At 31.3% G+C, this 12,896-nt stretch overlaps 1 protein-coding gene across 1 annotated transcript in view; it reads right to left on the bottom strand.

Moving 5' to 3' along the window:
• LOC145297598 (replication factor C subunit 4-like) overlaps positions 1–12,886 on the bottom strand; it is a 56,380-nt gene extending 43,494 nt beyond the window's left edge. The window contains exon 1 of the mRNA XM_080143655.1: positions 12,757–12,886. The gene's annotated coding sequence lies outside the window, so the exon portion shown is untranslated. The remainder of the gene's footprint in view (positions 1–12,756) is intronic.
• Between the last annotated feature and the right edge of the window lie 10 nt (positions 12,887–12,896).

Here is a 12,896-nt window from a genome sequence, read left to right as displayed (position 1 = left end):
CAGTGTCAGGTACTTGTGCTTGCCACTTGATGTTTAAGATAGTCTCAAGAATTTTTGATGAAATCGTTCAAGCTATTTAAATCACTATATATATATATATATATATATATGAGCAGATATATTAACACTATGACGTGCCCGTCTAGAGAAGCAATATTACTCCCCATTGGGGAGATTAAAATCCCCTAAAACCCTGAGTAAGGCTTGGTAATTAAAATTGTTTTTGTGTTCATTTTAGGAGAGCTCCACCCATGGCAAGGGAAGAGTTACCTAGTCCACGTCACCTTCCCATACTAACAATGGCTTTCTAAATTTGTATGGGGATGTTAAAATGAACAAGTGTCTACTTTCATTTTATCCTTTTTTGTTTTTAAATAAATTTTTTTTTTAAATCTCGTAAAATATTAAAAATTTTTAATTTAAATTTTAAAAATATCAAAAATTTTAAATAATTTATTTTTATACTTAACTGCTTATACATTTATTTACTCATTATTTATGCTTTTTTGTTTTATTTTATTATTTTAGATAAATCATTACTTCTGTTTGTTTGAAGTCTGTTCAGACTATTAAACTGAGTTTGTTTTTTGTTTTTTAATAAAAAAAATCTTTGTGTGATGTTAAATAAGCCCGTTTCTTTTTGACTTCTGCTTTCCATTTAGCGGAAGTTTTCCCAATGTATACCGAGGAAAAGTCATGTAACAGCAAACAAAATAATGACCTATTTTGTCTTATGAATCAATAGCGACCTACAGCCCTCCCTACTGCTGAATGATTCAACCACACACTGACCAATCAGCTGGTGGGGCATATTGATTCATCTGTCTCCTAAGGAACTTCTTTAGTACCTTTTGGGAACTAGGCTCCCAGAGAGGGAACACAACCTGCAAACAAGATAGATAGATCTCCCCCCCCCCTCCTCAGACACAACAACCTCTCCACTCTTGCCATAGACATGGATGACCCAGTGGGTCTACATTATATCAGCCCTCACTGAATAAACAGCTTACTTCTTACATTGAATAAACCTTTTTGTTGTTTTGTTTTAAAAGAGGTTTTTGTTATTGGTTCTCATACATTTATAATTAGGAGGGAAAACATAAAAATATCCCTTTCCTAAAGTCCCTTCTGATTAATTTTTACATAATTCCAGTTTAATTTTACAACTCTGTATAAAGAAACTAGTCTACTTTGAAATGATTCTTTATCAGAATGGTTTTTTATTTTTTTAATAAAATATATTAGAATCAAAATATATTTTTTTGGTCTTTACTTTGAAATTTTTTTTCAGAATGGTTTTATATAATAAATATATTTTAAAAATTACAAAAAAAACAAAACAAAAAAAAACTTTACTTTTGTTTATTTTTAATATCTTATAATAAAATTTTTTTTAGTCTTTGCATAGAAACGTTTTTTTTTTAAAGTCTATGTGAAAAAAATTTTTTTTAATTTAAATTAAAATATTTTTACTACAAGATGTTTAAAAAAATAAAATCATTTAAAAGTAGACTTTTTTTTGTAAATTTTTAAAAATATATTTTCAAAGACGAGCAGACGACATTATGAAAAAGTTAATATTGTTATTGTGTGTGCGTGTCAGAGTGTGTATGCTTATGACTGCGTGTGAGCTGAGAAATGTATTATCTAGCTAACACCAAACAGAGGGCATATGATGTCACGTTTTATCACGATACCCTTCTTTTTTTTTTTATAAGGGATAAATTTGCTCTTCACTGTACCTCATGTTTACATGAATTCTTGTCTTAAGGCAGTGTTATTTCTTTTCTTTTTAATCATTATTCATTTTTTCCATTCCTTTTCTCTTTTACGTGTGAAAGTTTTATTCATCTACTTTGAGCCTTCTAAGTTTTTATCCTCTCATTACATTTTTTATTTATTTCTCGGCAATGTACTTGCTTCAAGATATAGTTCTCAATGAATTTTTCGATCTTTCCTGCTCATTTTGCTCTATAACACAGATGCTCATTTTGTTTCTCAGCCTTGCTACACAATTTTGGGATGTTTATTTTAATTTCTTCATTGTTTAAAAAAGGTAAATCTTCTTGTCTAGCCCCTTCTTTGACAATATCTTTCTTTGAGTACTCGTGCACTTAGTGATCCGTGCTGAAATACTAACGTTATTATTTAAAAAGCCATTCTCAACATGGGGAGGGGAGGGTATTTTGTACCTATTCTGTACTTTAACCTTACAATTGAATAAAAAAAACTTATAAAACTTTAATTAAACTTGGAAATACGATTTAAAAAAATAGCGCGGATCATTAAGTGCACTAGCACCTTTCTTTGTAATTTCATATTTCCATGCAATTTAAAACTAGCTAGATATTGCTACTATTTTCTTATCAGCGTGATAATTCTTTGTCACCATACATTTTCTTTATTCCATTAGTTACATTAGTTTCCCCTTTTTCTTCTCTTTTCACGTCCCTTTTTTTCTCATTTAATGTGTACTTATTCCTTCTTTGTTGCAGTGAAACTCGCCCGTTTGTTTCAGGTTTTCTTTCGGTTTATACCCGCTTCACTGAGAGATAAATAAATCAATGTTCTTCTCAAGATGGAATGTGTCTGCTTTACTCTTTTGTGATTCCAAGTTAACTGGCTGTCTAGGCAAGATGCTAAATAGCATTTTGACGACAGATGTCACAGATGAAGCTGACATAAAGCAGATGTTAGCTCTGTTGTGGACCTTGGTTCAAACTTCTTTTGAAGGAAAAATCTGTCTTTTCAAAACGGCAAATTTTATGAATCCAGAAATGCATCCAACTGGCTTAAAATGTTTCTGTTTTTACTAATCCAGACAAGTGCATGCGTTCAGGTATATACACAGAAACGAGTTTAAGCATTTTCATTTTAGTCAATAAGTGAACTTGTATAAACTGTTTCATTTTCACCATTTTCTTCTTTTTTTTTTTTTAATTGTAAAACAAAAATAAAAAATGAGTAAAATCTGAAATTACATTATTGTCAAAAATCAAGGATGTTTTTTTAATAATCTTTTTGCCAAAAAAAACAATAACATTTGAATTTTGTGTCTTGGCAGACGTGTTGCATTATAGAAAATTATTATTCCAAGTTTTAGTGAAAACAAAAACACTTTTAGAAGTGACAAAGAGAGTGAATCTCATTGAACTGGATAAAGAAAAAGGGTAAGCTAGTCTAGTCATTTACTTTTTTAGAGTTGATCAAATAGCTTCGCGATTCAGTTACTACAGTACTAAATAAGTACTGTTGGTTTTTTTTTTTTGGCGGGCTCCATATAAAATTATGGGTCATTCTTGATTATTGTAGCGAAATTGGAACACTGAACTTCAAGTGAGACTAATGATATCTACTGAATTTCCATGTTACAATAATGAAAATATCCAAAAGAAATATGAAAAACGTCCCAATAGTGTAGAAGCACCAAAAAAATTGTTCATTTGAACGTTTTTCTCAAAAAAATTTCTTAAAATTATTTAACAAAAATAAAAAATAATAGTTCCTTTGAACCCTTTCTCAAAAAAAATTTAAAATTATTTAACAAAAAAAAAAAAAAAAAAATTTCTTAAAATTATTTATTTGACAAAAAAAAAAAATCCTTAAACTTTCATTGAACTACTATTTACTTGCTGTAAAATTTTATTTAGGAGTTAATATATATATATATATATATATATAATGATATAGAATGAACTCAAACAGATTACCTTTGGCACAATAGATAGGAATAGTAGCTACACAATGTAACACCAAATTCAACAGTTAATGAAACTACAAACAACACCAACATTTTGACATCAACATCAACAGTTATTGCAATTGCAAGCACACCTAACAACACAAACAAAGCCCAGAGGAAGAAAGTCAATGTATGCAAGTTTTATATGAGGAACAAATGCTGATTTGGGATAAATGGAAGAAAATGCAAAAAGGATCACGTCAATATATGCAGAAAATTCATGAACTATGGCAAAGATAAGACAGGTTGCAACTTAGGATGGAAGTGTACTTATTATCATCCTTTTGTCTGCAGGAACTCCCTCTTCCAAAGGAAGTGAGACTGCGCTAACTGCAGATATCCACACATTAAAGGAATGGAGAAAGTAGATGGCAGTCAATCAACAAGCGACAACGCTACACATCAGGCCAAATCACATTGGAAGCAACTGTCAGACATAGAGCAAAAATCAACCTCCACAAAAAATAAGAAAGAACAAAGTCCTCTACTGAACCAGAATACGTTTTTAGAAAAAATGATGGAACAGAGCCTTGCTCTAGAAATACGGTCAAAAAAAAATAATGGAGAAATTTATGGCAAAAACAGAGGGGTCAGAAATGAAACCCATTGGCAGGTGCAGCTGCCACTAAGTAATTTCTACATCCATAACATCAGAGGATTCTACCCCCAACAACAATCAGAACAAAGTCCCAGTACTAGAAGAACTGGTGGAAGAGTCAGCAAATGAAGGAAATACAATATTCTACCCCCAACAACAATCAGAACAAAGTCCCAGTACTAGAAGAACTGGTGGAAAAGTCAGCAAATGAAGGAAATACAATATTTCTTGCTCTCACAGAGACACATTTAAACAAGGACATTCAGAAATAAGCATACATAACTTCATTTTCAGAAAAGACAGAGAAAACAGAAGCCATGGTGGAGTAGTTCTGTATTTGAGGGAAGATCTGACTGTAAATGCAGAAAAACTATTTTCTCAAAAGGCACAATGGAATTATTGGCAGTATATTTAAGGAAAACTGACCTCCTGATAACTGTTGTCTATAGACCCCTAACAGTACAGAAGCCTTTATGGACATCACAACAAAAATATGGTCGCTATTACATAATCTGCCAAGTACCACAGAAATCATAATTACAGGGGACTTCAACTTTCCCATGATAATTTGGCTGCATATGAAAATATCAGGAGGAACAAATTCTGAGAAGCGGCAAGTAGAGGAACTGCTGAACATTGCAGACACAACATACGTAAAACAGTTCATAACAGTCCCCACAAAAGGAAACAACACTAGATCTGCTATTCTCAAACAACTGTGAGCTGGTCCACTCATATATATATATATATATATATATATATATATATATATATATATATATACATATATATATACATATATATATATATATATATATATATAAATATATAAATATAAAAGCGAAAATGTATGTGTGTTTGTATGTGTGTTCACTTTTTCTGTATGTCTACAAAAGGCTTCTTTCAGAGAAGCGGTCGGTCGCCTAACAACTTTTTAAAACATTTTATATCACATATAAATCATAATATCTCACAGTTAACAACGAAGCTCGCCTGTCTATTTAATTTGCTCGATTTCGGGGAGATAAATATTCAACATTTGTCGCTCGCCGCATGTGGGTTAGTCTTTTTCCTATAACATCTTGGGAAAATAAAAATCCCGCAGTCAAACTTGACCTCATTAACTCATTAAAACGAGCACCTGTCAAATCCAAGTAATTAAATAAATTCAAACGTGTTACCGTTAGCATCTCGCAGTGGGGTAATGGTTAACGTTGCATGTATTTTTTTTCACACTTTAATTTACAACTTTGCCTCAACGGTTCGGGTTCGATCCTCATACTCACTTTTTTTTTTTTTTTAAACCACCCCACCCCGGAGTTTCCACACACACACCTCCAAACACCCGGGCAACGCCGAGTACTCCTCGCTAGTCTATAAATATAAAAGCGAAAATGTATGTATGTATGTACGCTTTTCCTCAATGTCCACAAAAGGCTTCTTTCAGAGAAGCGCTCGCTCGCTTCACAACTTCTTAAAACTTTTTATATCATCTATAAATTGTAATATCTCGCAGTTAACCACGGAGCTCGCCTGTCTATTTAATTTTATTGACTTTCAAACGTTAATTATTCCACATTTCCCGCATCGGCACGCGTTACATTCGGTTTTCGGTATAAAAAAAAGCGAAACTCGACTCTAATCACAGGCTCAGAGCCAGTGGTCTCTATAGAGCTAAGTAACGTTTGGTCAATGTTGACTACTTCGTCATATCAGACGGTAGCTTTCATTTCGAGACGAGGGAGCGGGGTTTTAAAAACAAACAAACCGATTTATTGACCTCATTAAAAACTGTCCCGCACAAATGCTAACTGCTCAATAGCTATCGCCGTCACGTCAATCAAAAACACGCACCTGTTTTTTTTCACACTTTACTATTTTCCAACTGCGCATCGTCAAGGCTTTTTTTTTCACGGGCACCTGTTTTTTTTTACACACACCTACAAACACCTGGGCAATGCTGAGTACCCCTCGCTAGTATATATATAAAAGCGAAAATGTATGTATGTATGTATGTGTGTTCGCTTTTTCTGTATGTTTACAAAAGGCTTTTTTCAGAGAAGCGGTCGCTCGCCTAAAAACTTTTTATATCACATGTAAATCGCAATATCTCAGAGTTGTCAACAGAGCTCGCCTGTCTATTTAATTTGCTTGACTTCGGGAAGATAAATATTCAACAGTTTTCGCTCGCCGCATGTGGATTAAGCCTTTTCCTATAATTAATTCTGGCAGCATTTTTCCGGTTTCCCCCTACCTCTGCGTTCCGCAATAAATGAAATGCTACTCCGCAGTCAACAGTTGACCTCATTAAGTCATTAAAATGTGCACCTGCCAAATCTAAGTAATTAAATAAATTCAAACGCGTTTCCATTGGTATGTCGCGATGGTGCAATGGTTAACGTCGCACGTTTTTTTTTTCACACTTTAATTTACAATTTTCCCTCAAGGGTTCCGGTTCGGTCCTCATACTTATCTACCAAAACATTTTTTTTTTATTTTAACGCCCCCCCCCCAGTTTTGATTTACCCAAAACCACACAACGCCAGGTACCCCTCGCTAGTATATATATATATATATATAAAAGGCAAAATGTGTGTTAGTGTGCACATTCTGTGTATGTCCAGCAAAGGCTTGGGGGGGGGGGGGGGCTGTCTCTTAGAACTTTTTATAGACTCCTTAGATTGCAATATCTCCAATTCATGAAACAAGGTCATGTGTATCTTTAATTTGGGCAACTTTTACATGCTATTCTTGTGATTCTTTTTAAATCTCTGCATGTTTGTTTGGCTTTTCAGTATAAAAGCAAAATTGAACCCATAGCAAAATGAAGCTCCCTGGCATTCGTGCCGGGGATGTCAAGAAGGCAATGAGGTTTGATCAATGTAAAGACAGGAAAACCCATCATATCAGACAATTGCTATTCATTTGGACACTCCCCTTTTTATGGGGAGCTGGTTTTCCCCAACAGCATCTTGGGAGGAAACTGGCGTATGGTGTGATGTTTGACCTCATTAAATTTACGCTCCTGTCACTTAACTTTTTAAACGATGAATTAGAATGCTTTTCACTTCCTGCCGTCGTGGCCGAGCGGTAAGATGTCACATTTTTTCACACTTTCTTTTCCACCTTCGCCTCAAGGTTTCAGGTTCGAGCCTGCCTACCTACCTACCAAAACTTTGCTTTTTTTTTCTCTTTTATACCTCCAAATAAACAGGCAACGCCGGCCACCCCCGCTAGTTACTTTATAAAGGTCATAACCTCGAGTGCACCAACACTTGAGAGGAATCTAAGAGTCAGAACACATCCTGGGAAATCTGTTAAGCATGCTCAATTTCTACAGCAAAGATATAGACCGAGACATAGTAAAATCAGAATTTGGAGACACCAACTGGGTGACTCTCTTTAACAAGAAAAGCTCGGATGAAATACTCAAAGCGTTCCAGAATAAATACGCTGAGATCTGCAGAAGATACATACCAACCAGGCCCACCAAAAACAAGAAACAAGGATGAACAAAAAAGGACATAAAACCCACATATTCGCGTTAGGCGTGTAGCCTTGTACCTGGAGAAATATGTGTTCACATAGTTTAAAAATAGTAAAATTTTACTCATAAGATTATTCCTTAAAACAAAACAAAAAAAAAAAACACTCCAGGATTTTTTTTTTTTCCTTTTCTCAAAGAAATACATAAACTTTTTCATTCTTTTTTGTCGAGTGAAATTTTTTTTTTTAAATATCTAAAAAAAGAAAATATTGAATGAAATAGAAAAAAAATTGTTATCGTCCATTACTTACTGGACAATATAAGCAGAAGATAGGTTTCCAATTAAAAAAAGTCAACGTGGTTTAAAAAAACACTTTGGACTTTACAGGTAAATTTCCAAAAAACACTTTTTTTTTGTTTTTATTTACAATATATTTATTGATCTTTTATCTTCAATTTGTGATATATAAAACTTTGGTACATTAATTAATTATTTAAATTTAAATAGACATTTCAAAATGGGAGGAGGGTTAAAAAAAAACGTTTGTCTAAAATATTACATTCGGTTTATTGGAAAGAGCATAAAATTTCACATTGACCCTGAAAATATCGTAAAAATTGAATCAATAGAAAAATTTTGATAGACTTTTAAAAAGTTTAAAAATTGAAAAATATTTAACTCGTAAAATTCAATTGATTTCATTACGTAAAAAAAAAAAAAATGGCTGCATGGAAGCGCACCGGAACTTTGTAAATACTTTTTTTTTAAATAAAAAATAATATTTCGATTACTTTTTATACAACTTTAATAGTTTATTTTGGAAGTAAAATCCAAAAGTAGTATCCATAAAGAAAATGAACAACCCACTTTTAAAAGAGAAATTACAAGTTTTTTATGTTTTATTTGTGTTAGAGGTGTCAAAAATTCCCCAAAACTTCTGATACACCTAGCAGATAGCTGAAGATGACGCATCTTTTGCAACATGGACCTTTTTTACTTTAATAAAATTTACGTTGAAGTCTTAAGGTGAGCTTGTTGTAATTTTCTGTTTGGTTTTCTTCCATTCTGCCAAGGGCCAAAACCTTGTAAGAGAAAATCTCACAATCTTCAGTCCAAAATGGATACGTACAATATAAACCTTTTTTCGATATTTTAATTTTTTTTAATGTCTTGATTAAACTGTACTAATGTTAAAAGTCATCAAATAAACTTTTAAAAAACTGGAGACGCCATTTTATTTTGCACACCTGTCAATAAAATACAAGGGAGAAATCAGTATTTTAAACTATGGCCAAAGCATGAAATAAATAAAAATTGAACGATGGTAATCGTGAAGAAAGAGAGAGCCTGTTTCCTCCGTTTGACTATAGGTGGCGTTACTGTCTGTCCACCCAGTTACGGAAGCACAAAATGTATATAATGGCACCCTTGAAATAAAAATAAATGTTTTTGTTATATTTTAATTTTAACCATGCTTTTTTTGTTTTTTTTTTGCAAACATATTTAAGTTTTATTTTTTGCAAACATATTTACGTTTTTTTGTTTGTTTTTGCAAACATATTTACGTTTTTTTGTTTGTTTTTGCAAACATATTTACGTTTTTTTGTTTGTTTTTGCAAACATATTTACGTTTTTTTGTTTGTTTTTGCAAACATATTTACGTTTTTTTGTTTGTTTTTGCAAACATATTTACGTTTTTTTGTTTGTTTTTGCAAACATATTTACGTTTTTTTGTTTGTTTTTGCATACATATTTACGTTTTTTTGTTTGTTTTTGCAAACATATTTACGTTTTTTTGTTTGTTTTTGCAAACATATTTACGTTTTTTTGTTTGTTTTTGCAAACATATTTACGTTTTTTTGTTTGTTTTTGCAAACATATTTACGTTTTTTTGTTTGTTTTTGCAAACATATTTACGTTTTTTTGTTTGTTTTTGCAAACATATTTACGTTTTTTTTGTTTGTTTTTGCAAACATATTTACGTTTTTTTTGTTTGTTTTTGCAAACATATTTACGTTTTTTTTGTTTGTTTTTGCAAACATATTTACGTTTTTTTGTTTGTTTTTGCAAACATATTTAAGTTTTATTTTTTTTGCAAAAGATATTTAAGTTTTATTTTTTTGCAAACATATTTAAGTTTTATTTTTCCAAACATTTACGTGTTTTGTTTATTTTACATTTACGTGCTTGTTTATTTTCAAACATTTTCGTTTTTTTTTTTTTTTTTTTTTTGCAAACATAAACTAAATATTTTTGAAATATTTTTCTTTTTGAAAAGTTTGCTTATGCACTTATTGTACCGCGCTATTTTTTAATAGTAGTTTCAAGTAAGATTCGGGTTTTACAATATCCTTTTTCAAATATATAAATACTCACGGAAAAGGTAAAATAAGTGCAGAAAAATTAAGAAAAAAAGGGGGAGGTCCATTAAAAAAAAAAAAAAGAAAAAAAAACGTTGATTTTTTTTTATTATAAGAGCGTAAAAAATACTCGCGGAAAAAACGATTGTACCCATAAATATGTTTAAAAGAAAAATATAGCAAAAACATTTAGTTTATACTTGCAAAAAAAAAAAACATGCAAATGTTTGAAAATAAACAAGCAACAAAACGTAAATGTTTGGAAAAATAAAATTTAAATATGTTTGCAAAAACAAAAAAAAAACGTAAATATGTTTGAAAAAATAAATAAATAAAACTTAAATATATTTGCAAAAGCAAAAAGAAACATGTTTAAAATTAAAATATAACAAAAACATTTAATTTTTATTTCAAGGGTCGGTGCGGTGCGGGTGCCATTATATACATTTTGCGCTTCCGTAACTGGGTGGACAGACAGTACGCCACCTATAGTCAAACGGGGGAAACAGGCTCTTTCTTCACGATTACAAGAACAATTGAGTTTTAATGTATTTTTCATTTTCTGTTTTTAATAAAAAAAAAAATTAAAGAGGGAGAATTCAGTATTTTAAACTATGGCCGAAGTTAGAAATAAATAACAAAAAAATTAAACTAGATAAACTTCCGGAAAGACATATGAAAAAAAAGTAAATAAAGAAAGTGAAAGAGAACATATATCCATAATTGTTTAATTGTAAATGTTTCATTTAATTAATGAAAATGGTAAAGTTTTTCATGAAACATTTTTTGGTATTTTTTTAGATTAGGTCCATCTGCACAATTTTCTTTTAAATTACACCTAATTAAATTTTCGACTATGCTGAATACGAAAATCGCATTGAAATTTTGCAGAAATAAACAGTTATCGAGATATAAAAAGTTGTATTATGCATTGTATTCTTTGGCGATCATCTTTCTTACGCGTGTGCAGTACTGCAGTGCCAGTTATAGATGATAGCGCGCGCACGCGCGTAAAAAAGATGGTCGCCAAAGAATACAATGCACAATACAACTTTTTATATCTCGATAACTGTTTATTTCTGCAAAATTTCAGTGAGATTTTCGTATTCAGCATAGTCGAAAACTTATACAAGTCGTCATTTAAAAGAAAATTGTGGAGGTGGAGGTGGACCAACCCATTTTTTTTTTAAACAGAAAATGAAAAAGACATAAAAAAAAATCAATCGTTCTCCAGTTTATTTTTATTTTATTTATTTATTTTTTTTATTTTATTTCATGCTTTGGCCATAGTTTAAAATACTGATTTCTCCCTTGTATTTTATCGACAGGTGCGCGAAATAAAATGGCGTCTCCAGTTTCGGCGATAAAGTGTAGAAGTATCAAATTTTTTTTCCTGCTAATATGAACGACGATTATCGATGATAATCAGCAGAAAAAAAAAAAAAAAAAAAAAAAAAACATGAAAAGGAATTAATTTTACGGCAGAAAGAAAGCTCGTTCAGGTCCCCCTATTTTCATTAATTTTCTACGTTATTGTAATTTTAGGATATGTTCATTACTGCGATATGACAATTAAGGGGTTTGCTATACACAGATCCAAACAATTTGTCAAAAAACAAAACAAATATATAACAAATAAATGTTATGAAATGCAAGATGTTATTTTTCTACCGAATTAAGTAGATACGATTAGTTTAACCTGAAATTCAATATTTTTAATTTTGATCGAATATAGCGAATTCTTAATAGGATGCTATAAAAAAGGTATAATCAAGGACCTAGGTCTGAGGCTAAGAAATTTATCCTAACACATCAATGACAACTGGCTGAGAGAGAAAGAGAAAAAGAACGTCTTACCTCTTGCAACAGATGCCGTCGGTTGCGACCTCAGGTATTAGTCCTTGTGGTCCCGTAATAATTCTTTATCAATACAATAATTGATTGAGAAAGAAAAAACAAAGGAACTACCAAGACGGTGTCCCAATAGTAAATAAGAGAAGAAGAAAAGAAAAGGAAAGAAAAGAAAAGGAACAACTTCAGACACGGTGTGAACCGATTGTAAAGATGGGGGTAAAAAAATAATAATCAAGCCATACAATTTTATAGAAGGTCTAGGGTCACATGATTTATCCATTAGTATAAAAAACAATCACAAAGGGAAAGACGCTTTCGCATCCATCTCTCAAAACCCGAGGTCATTGAAGGTAGGAAAGATTTTCTTATACTAATAACGAAGAGAACCGATAATTTCTATTTTTATTGAAGGAGGGATGTATACAGTCATAGATTTTCACTTAAAGGAAATTATATGAATTAAATTTTGAAAATGTAAGGTAATTTAAACATTAAAAATATAAAAATTAACAAACTACTAATATAAACAAAACTGCATGCATCGCCGTATTGACAACTTTTGGTAATAAAACGTAAAAGATATTACGAATTGAAACTGATGTCTTGTTCATAACAAAAAAAAACATTTGGAAGGACATAAACTAATATAAATCAAAAAATTCAAAATAAAGAAAAAATATAGTAAAAATTTAAAATCTAAAAAACTTGCATTACCATATAATCCGTGGACAGGTGAAGATCAATTTCCCGCCACCTTTAGAATGTCTAAACGGAAGTTGTAAGCATCCGGTTTGGGTGTCTTAAACATGCAACCGGTTTGGATCTTACGGATAAATTTTACTTCCGTTTTTTAT

Source organism: Euprymna scolopes, chromosome 18, assembly GCF_053919585.1.
Source record: "Euprymna scolopes isolate OS-2025 chromosome 18, ASM5391958v1, whole genome shotgun sequence".
Lineage (NCBI taxonomy): Eukaryota > Metazoa > Mollusca > Cephalopoda > Sepiida > Sepiolidae > Euprymna > Euprymna scolopes.
The sequence above is the reverse complement of the archived record's forward strand: the minus strand, read 5'-3'. Positions and strand labels throughout refer to the sequence as shown.